The sequence below is a fragment of the Manis pentadactyla genome, chromosome 13 (assembly GCF_030020395.1).
Source record: "Manis pentadactyla isolate mManPen7 chromosome 13, mManPen7.hap1, whole genome shotgun sequence".
Lineage (NCBI taxonomy): Eukaryota > Metazoa > Chordata > Mammalia > Pholidota > Manidae > Manis > Manis pentadactyla.
This window is the reverse complement of record NC_080031.1, coordinates 51,557,917-51,566,944: the sequence shown is the minus strand read 5'-3', so window position 1 is coordinate 51,566,944 and position 9,028 is coordinate 51,557,917. Positions and strand designations below refer to the sequence as shown.

Below are 9,028 nucleotides of genomic sequence, written 5' to 3'. Positions count from 1 at the left end.
ATCTCTCTCTATGTCAGCTTCTATGCGTTCCTGTTCTCTGGTTTCAATTCCATCAATGGCCTCTTGCATCGTATACATTCTGCTTATAAACCCTTCCAGAGTTTGTTTCATTTCTGTGATCTTCTTTCTGGCATCTGTGATCTCCCTCCGGACTTCATCCCATTTCTCTTGCGTATTTCTCTGCATCTCTGTCAGCATGTTTATGATTCTTATTTTGAATTCTTTTTCAGGAAGACTGGTTAGGTCTGTCTCCTTCTCTGGTGTTGTCTCTGTGATCTTTGTCTGCCTGTAGCTTTGCCTTTTCATGGTAATAGGAATAGTTTGCAGAGCTGGGACGTGTGGTGGCTGGAAGAACTTCCTTTCTTGTTGGTTTGTGGTTCTCCTCTCCTGGGAGAACAGCGACCTCTAGTGGCTTGTGCTGCACAGCTGCGTGCAGACAGGGTTTCTGCTTCCTGCCCGGCTGCTATGGAGTTTATCTCCGCTGTTGCTGTGAGCATGGCCTGGTTCGGGGCTCTGCTCCAAAGTGGTGGAATTGTGTTGGATGGGGAGTGGCCTGGGGGCTATTTATCTCCATAAGGTTCCTCCCTGCTCCCTGGAGCCCAGGGGTTAGTGTGCCTAGAGATCCCCGGATTCCCTACCTCTGGATTAAGTGTCCCACCCTGCTCCTTTAAGACTTCCAAAAAGCACCCGCCAAAACAAATCAACGAGCACACACACAAAAAAAATTTAAATTAAAAAAAAAAAAATGGCCTCTCGTTTTCTTTATTCTCCAGCGCCAGCCTCAGGCATCTGCTCACCGGTCTTGCTGACCTGTTTCCCTAGTATTGGGGGCCCTATCCCTTTAAGAGTTCCAAAAAGCGCTCGCCAAAACAAAACAGCAAAAAAAAAAAAAAAAAAAATTGTTGCACGCTTTTCTTATGTCCTCCGGCACCCGACCTCCATTGCCCGCTCACTGTTCTTGCTGCCCTGTTTCCCTAGCATCCAGGGCCCCCTGGGCACGTAGTGTGTCTGCACTCTGGCCCGGATGGATGGAGCTTGGTGTTCGGCAGTCCTGTGCTCTGTCTCCCTCCCGCTCTGCCTATTCTTCTCCCTTCTGGAGCTGGGGGGATGGGCGCTCGGCTCTCGCCGGGCCGGGGCTTGTATCTTACCCACTTCACAAGGCACTGGGTTCTCTCAGTTGCATATGTGGTCTGGATATTGTCCTGTGTCCTCTGGTCTTTATTCTAGGAAAGGTTGTCTTTGTTATATTTTCATAGATATATGTGGTTTTGGGAGGAGATTTCCGCTGCTCTTCTCATGCCGCCATCTTCCGCCCCTCCCTCGAGTCTTTTGTTTCTGACCTCTTTTGACACATCTTCTAGAGCAGCAGTTGTGATATCTGTGCTATGACCTACTCTTACCTGATTCTCATTTATGATCTGTGATTGTATCTATACTCTGCAATCATTTCAGCTTTAATATTAGAGAGGGTCACTCAAAGAAGCAGGGGATATGCACATCCACTAAGTAAGCAGCATTAGAACAATAAACCAGAAACCATCACAACAGAAATAAATTAGTATGTAGCACCATGGCGGCACATGCACTGCGTCCCCACAGGAGCCGGCCAGTGGTCCTGCAGCTATGAAGGTGCCCGGCAGGGGCAACAGTGCTATCTTTGCTTCGATCATTCTCAAGCACAGGTTAAAAATTTATTGATGTTACAGAGTCTACAGACGTGTTTGGGTACCATTGCTGAGGATTATGCAACTTCTGACTCTCTTTTAATATAACATTTTCTGATTCAATTAGTCTGATTTTTATATGTTAAAATGTAAATTTATAGCTTAGATCTTTAGGTAATTATATTCTAAGTCACATTTTAATTCAGTTTGAAAACGTTGTTGGAAAGAGTAAATGCTCAGCAATTATTTAGTCATAGATATTTACCAGTAAATGTCTTTTTTATCCATATTTGTGAATTAATTTATTAGCTGAGGTATGTATTCAACATGGAAGCAATTCTTTCAATATAAAATATTACTACATTATCATACAGTAAGTATATTGTGACGAGAACATTACCCATAAGATATTGGGAGGTGAACAAGTCATACTGACTTTCCATTCTGAAATAAGTTTTGAATCACTTGATTTGCAAGAAAACACTAAATTCCTGTCCAAATTTCAGCTATACTAACTTGTTTTTATTATAAAAATATCCAATATCATATCAGCCCATGAAAAGTTGATCTATTTTAGAAAAATGATTATTTACATTTGTAATAATCAGAGATCCATCAATGTCATGATTTGGATAATACAGAGATTCTCATCTGCCCATTCTTTCTTCCTTCCCACGTGTCCTCACAGAATAAAGAGTAAACCAGAATTCCCTTTTGGACCCTGATGACCCTTCAACCATAATCTCAGCTGGGAGTGATGGGGGAACTATGTAGGCAAGTGAATGGGCAAGAATAACTATTAAAAATTTTGGTCCAGGGAGGCTGAACTCAAATCAACCTCCTAAGCGGGTTTAGAAGAATATTAAAACTAGTAAGTGGAGAACAAAATGTTCATAACAGATATTTTTGTATAAAGGGTAAAAAGTAGCTGCCTGGGCAGTACAATTTGAGTGTGCTTTGAAGGATTCTTGAGGTGTTTCTCAGACTGATTAATCTTCACTAGTATTATATGTAACTTGCATTAATCTTTTCAAAAAGTGGCTCTCATTCCAGTATAGGCATTTTTGCATCTCCATAGCCATAGCTGTGAAATCTGAGGTAGACCTGTAAATATATCACTTCCTAAAGATACATTTAGATATTTCCATGGACCCTTGCATGTATGATATAAACATATTCTATTTCCTATACAGTGGTCCAAGCACTCTTAAATCCATGTAGAGCTCTCCACCTAATCTCTATATTAATCATTTCCCCTGAAAAGTGGGAATAGTGGAACCAATATGCACCAGTTAAGAGTGAATTATAATAGAAATATTTGTTCTGTTTTCAATTATATCAAACAATGTTATAATATTTATGGTTCCTTTGCAATTTTTAGACATTTTTGGATATGTATTATATATAGCTGAGAAGTTATTCTGAATGATAACATCAAATTTGATGGTTTCAACTTCGTTTCTACATATTAATGAATATTCATTGCTCAAGTGATAGTGGGAATTATATGTACTTCATTAAAAGTTATCAGGAAGAAAACTAAAAAGTGGTTGGAAATATGTAAGTGTTTTATCAAATCTCAAATATTTAATGCTCTATATTAAATAATACATTCCTTGATCTTGTAATGATATTCTTTAATTTTTAAATTTACCTGCTTCTGAGACTGCAGTCCTAAAGAGAACCATTGTCTACATTTTGAAAAAGCAGAATCTCTGAGTCACTCTCCAGCAGGCGCCCCTCCCCCCCAGCCTCCTCCTTGTTTCTCAGGCTGTATATGATGGGGTTGAGCATTGGGGTCAGGACAGTGCAGATCACAGCCAGTACTTTACCCTCTGTTGGAGTTTGGAGGGATCTTGGGCACAGGTAAGTGTCAGCAAGGGCGCATAGTAGGAGGTCACCATGGCGAGGTGGGTGCTGCAGGCGGTATAGGCCTTCCTCCTTTCGGGTGAGTGCATGTGGTGGGCAGCCAAGAGGTCATGGCCATGGGAACGTGCAAGCCAATGAGAGGGAACACAATCCAGAGAGTGGTGCTCAGAGACACTGTGTGCTCGTAGACCCAGGTATCTGTGCAGGCCAGAGTCAGCATGGCTGGGACATCACAGAAGAAATGGTTGGTGGCCCTGGATGGGCAGTAAGGAATATGGAGGACATGTGTGGTTTGGACAGAGGCCTTGATGGAGCCCATTATCCAAGCTCCTGTTACCAGCACCACACATGCTCTGTTGCTCATAAGGGTGGGATAGCGGAGAGGAAAGCAAGTGGCCACGTAATGATCATAAGCCACAGATGCCAGTAGTAATCCTTCTGCAGCTGCTAAAGGCAAGAACATGGAGCTCTGAATCCCACAGCCTACTAAGGAGATGGACATGTTTCCATAGAGATAACTGGAAGCCACCTCGGGGACGATGGTGGAGATGCAGCTCAGGCCCATCAGGGAGAGCTGGCTCAGCAGGAAGCACACAGGAGTGCAGAGGTGGGCGTCCAGGAGGGTCGGGAGGATCACGGAGCGGCTGCCCGGCAGGGCCACCGGGAAAATGAGAACAACGAGAATGAAGAGGAGCAAGCCAGCTGGGGATTGTGATTGTAATTCTCCATATTTCACTCATTTAATTGTTCCTAAAAACAGGTGTACATTAAGGTAAATACAGTGTAATAAGCTTTTTTATTGAGGTATAGTTCATATACAATATTATACTGGCTTCAAGTACACAACATAGTGACTCAACATTTATATGCATTTTAAAATCCTCACCCCAACTAGTTTAGATAACATCTGTCAACATAGAAAGATGTTACAGAAGTACTGACAATATTCTCTGTGGAATACTTTCACCCATAACTAATTTATATATTATGATAGAGATTTTGTGCCTCTTTACCCCTTTCCCCTAGTTTACTTCCCCACTCCACCCTTCCAGTTGGGGTTTCCAACCAAAAGGAACTTCTCACTGTCTGTGAGACTAGTGCTATTTTGTTGATTTCATTGTCTTTTCTGTGTCTTTCAATTTTCCGTTTTAATTTCATTTATTTAAAACTCTTTAAACAACCAGATAATTGTGGGAATTTAGCACATATGTCAGGCCTCTGTCATTAAACTAACATTATAATAAAGAAATAAATATGTTATAAATGTAAAGAAAGTGTGGAAGGGAGGAGAGGGGGATCCAAGGATAAAAAGAGTTCAGTCTTTTGGAAGAAGGAATTTTGATTAACAGTCATGTAAACGGAGAAAAGATGAAATGGCGCCCTTAGGGTCTTCTGAGAAGGAATGAGCATGTGGATTCTCTTCCAGAGTCAATAGCAGCAATATGTTAGCATAAGAATGTTGCAATATGTCAGTTTTTAATTATTTTCCAGGATCAAAGACAATCATACTGCTGAGGATGTCTCTGAATGTATGACAGAGGTCACAAATACACCACATAATGACAATACACCTTTAAAAGAAAATTGCTATGTTCAGAAAAATATAAGGAGTTGTTAATTCTACATTATTAATAAAGTGTGTGATATAAAAGGGTAATAATAAAAGACATCCGGGAATCAAAAAGATAATAATATAATGGATTTAATGAAAAATAAAAGATCGATATTTTGAAAACATAAGAGAATTAAAGAATTCAGATAAGATGGGCCAACATATACTTATGAGCATTCATAAAAATGCATATGACATAGAAATCATGGAGTGAATATTATTAAAGAAAGCATTTTCTCAGAATAGTTACATATGAGCTACAATACTCAAATACAAGGTAAAAGACAGAAAAATAAGGAAAAATAATTTATTAAAGAAAAGTTTTCTGAAGTCTAAATAATTTCTTGAAAAAGAATATTATTGGGAATTATCAACATTAGTTGTAAAGTCAAATCCTGAAAATGTCTTCAGAGAAATTATAGTAATATGATGACAAGAAATATATGCATTAATGGCCAATAAGATAGCATCAGGTTTGGCAATAGTCATATTTTTATATGTGGCCAATAAATTCATGGAATATGGAATAATGCCATCATCCCATTTCCCTGAGACACAAAGTGGGCTGTGCCTATGTTGAGAGCACGCAGGAAGGGAGGATGGTGAAGGGACGGTGTGGGTGGGGTCAGCTCGCCATCTGCAGTCACCCAGGTCCCAAATAATTGTTTGGCATTTGGGGTTTAGGAGTCAAGCATTAGAACATATGAATACTTTTTAAAACATTGGCAAAATAATGAGGAAAATTACAAAATAATTTGAAGCATTTGCCTTGGAGCTCACAGGGATGGATTTAAGTCAAACAAGAGGACCATTGTTGTACCCTGTGAGTTGTTGATGCCTTATCCACACATTATTTGAGCAAAATATTAATGTGATAAAATTATTTCAGTTAATAATTTGCATGTACTCAACTTATTTTATATATGACCCACCAAATAAATTATAGGGATCCTACAGCATAATCCTAGGCAAATGTGAAAAAATTTATTTTCAATTGCTGAGAACAACTTGCAGAGAAAATTGGGAAGAATTCTTTTTTTTATAACATGGCATTTGGATTCAACATGAGAACTTCATACTGACTGATATTGTGGGATATGACTCATTAGTACAAACACTGACAAGATTGAAAATGTAATATTTGTTATTAACCAATTAAGTGCACATTGTATGTATTCCTATCATTTCCATTTCATGCAGGGCTTACTGTGGCAAAGTCCCCCTGAGGTAGTTAATATCACCTCAGTTTAATCACGAGGAAAAAGCACACAGAACAGAAATAATGAATGGCAAGTTAGACGTATTTTTTGATGCCATGTCGCAGGACTGACAATGCGGCAGTATTTGATTGGCTCTGTCCCTCTGTCCTTTAGCATTAAACCTGCATTTGATCATTTAAAGAAGTGTTGCATCTGAAAGGAAAGAAACCTCAGCCGTGTAATATGTCTCAAGGTCTAAGGAAAACAGATTGCTTTTGTTCTCCTGTAAAAATATTACATGTTTCCCTTTATTTTATTTTTATTATTAGGAATTTTTTAAATTTTGTTATCATTAATCTACAATTACATGAAGAACATTATATTGACTAGGGACCCCCTTCGCCAAGCCCCCCCCCAAATCCCATTACAGTCACTGTCCATCAGCTTAGTAAGATGTTGTAGAATCACTACTTGTCTTCTCTGTGTTGCACAGCCCTCCCCATTCCTCCTCTCCCACATTATACATGCTAATCATAATACTCCCTTTCTTCCCCACCCTTATCCCTCCCTACCCTCCCATTCTCCCCCCAGTCCCTTTCCCTTTGGTAACTGTTAGTCCATTCTTGGGTTCTGTGATTCTGCTGCTGTTTTGTTCCTTCAGTTTTTCTTTGTTCTTATACTCCACATATGAGTGAAATTATTTGGTATTTGTCTTTCTCCGCTTGGCTTATTTCACTGAGCATAATACCCTCTAGCTCCATCCATGTTGTTGCAAATTGTAGGATTTGTTTTCTTCTTATGGCTGAATAATATTCCATTGTGTATATGTACCACATCTTCTTTATCCATTCATCTACTGATGGACACTTAGGTTGCTTCCATTTCTTGGCTATTGTAAATAGTGATGTGATAAACATAGGGGTGCATCTGTCTTTGAAACTGGGCTCCTGCATTCTTAGGGTAAACTTCTAGGAGTGGAATTCCTGGGTCAAATGGTATTTTGAGCATTTTGAGGAACCTCCATACTGCTTTCCACAATGGTTGAACTAATTTACATTCCCACCAGCAGTGTAGGAGGGTTCCCCTTTTTCCACAACCTCACCAACATTTGTTGTTGTTTGTCTTTTGGATGGTAGCCATCCTTACTGGTATGAGGTGATATCTCATTGTGGTTTTAATTTGCATTTCTCTGATAACTAGCGACGTGGAGTATTTTTTCATGTGTCTGTTGGCCATCTTAATTTCTTCTTTGGAGAACTATCTGCTCATCTCCTCTGCCCATTTTTAAATTCCCCCTTTTATTTTTCTCTAAGAAATAATAATAAAGAATATTTTAAAGACCATTTAAATTTGATTTTCTCCTGATTTCATTTTTCACAGTCCACTTAACTTGTGATTTGAATATCAGTAGAAAAGCAAAAACACGTGGTTTCTCAGTGATTTGGAGGAACTAACCTTGACCCTAGATAAGGTCCTTACATGGAAAAGAGGTTAAAGCTGTGAACTTTTACTGACCTTCTGCACTAGGTGCAATCTGATGTGTGTCAAAATTTGTGTCAGGATTAACTTGACTGCTAGCTCTTGAGGCTGATATAATCTGGCAATTTACAGATGATAAGAGTAGATTCGGAGATTTAAGTGATTTTATCTGGTTGCTCTGCTAGTATTTTAGATGTTAGAGTGATAGATATAGATATTTACATTCTAATTTTTGTCTAAAAAGATATCCCATAATAGCCCATTAAATTTTTGAGGTCAACTCTGAAATAAATTTATTATGTCTACTAAAAGCTAACCTAAAAAAAATTAAATATATTGAGAACTATTAACATATACATTCACTACAGATGAAAATGTAAAGAATGTATATAATTTCCTTTATGCCCAAATAAATTGGTTTTGTGTTCAATTTTATTCATTCCTACATCTTTATCTCTTTCCTGCTGTCTTACCCCAAACCTGCTTTATCTCCTGCAACAACCCAAATGTAATGACAGGTGCATAGAACATGTGCCTCGCACTCAGAGCTTCTGAAGGAGCTCCAACTCACGTCTCTGTTCAACACACAAATGCCCCTGCCTCGGTGATTCTGATTTAAAATAAGCACATATATTACTTTCTGTGTAAATCAAAATGTATATCTACATATTCAGGATATATTCAGTTCCCTTATGATTAATTAAAATTGCTACAATTAATGGAATACTGTACAGATGTTCTGCAAAAAGTTATTCAGCAACCCCACTCATCAGTGTATGGCCAAAGGATATGAAATCACTATCCACACTCCTATGATTATGGCAGTATTTTTCACAATAACTAAGATATAGGAATGACCCTAAATATCCATTGACGAATGAATTGTATATTCAGCCTTCAAAAAGGTAATACTGCCATTTGCAACAACATGGATAAACCTGGAGGGCATCATGCTAAGTGAAATAATCCAGACTCGGGAAGACAAACACAGCTTGATGACATTTGCGTGTCATCAAAAATATCAGAATCATAGAGGAGAGAACAGAATGGTGGTTGTCAGTGGCTAAAGAGAGGGAGAAAAGGTGAGTGCATAAAATCTGCATTACTATTATTAAAATGAATAAACTCTGAAGATCTAATGTACAGCAATGTGCACATAGTTACATATTGTCTTGTACACTTGAAATTTGCCAGGACAGATTTCA

At 38.7% G+C, this 9,028-nt stretch overlaps 1 pseudogene; it reads right to left on the bottom strand.

The window, feature by feature from the left end:
* Window positions 1-3,425: 3,425 nt before the first annotated feature.
* LOC118919994 (olfactory receptor 2L5-like) lies at window positions 3,426-8,354 on the bottom strand (annotated as a pseudogene).
* Between the last annotated feature and the right edge of the window lie 674 nt (window positions 8,355-9,028).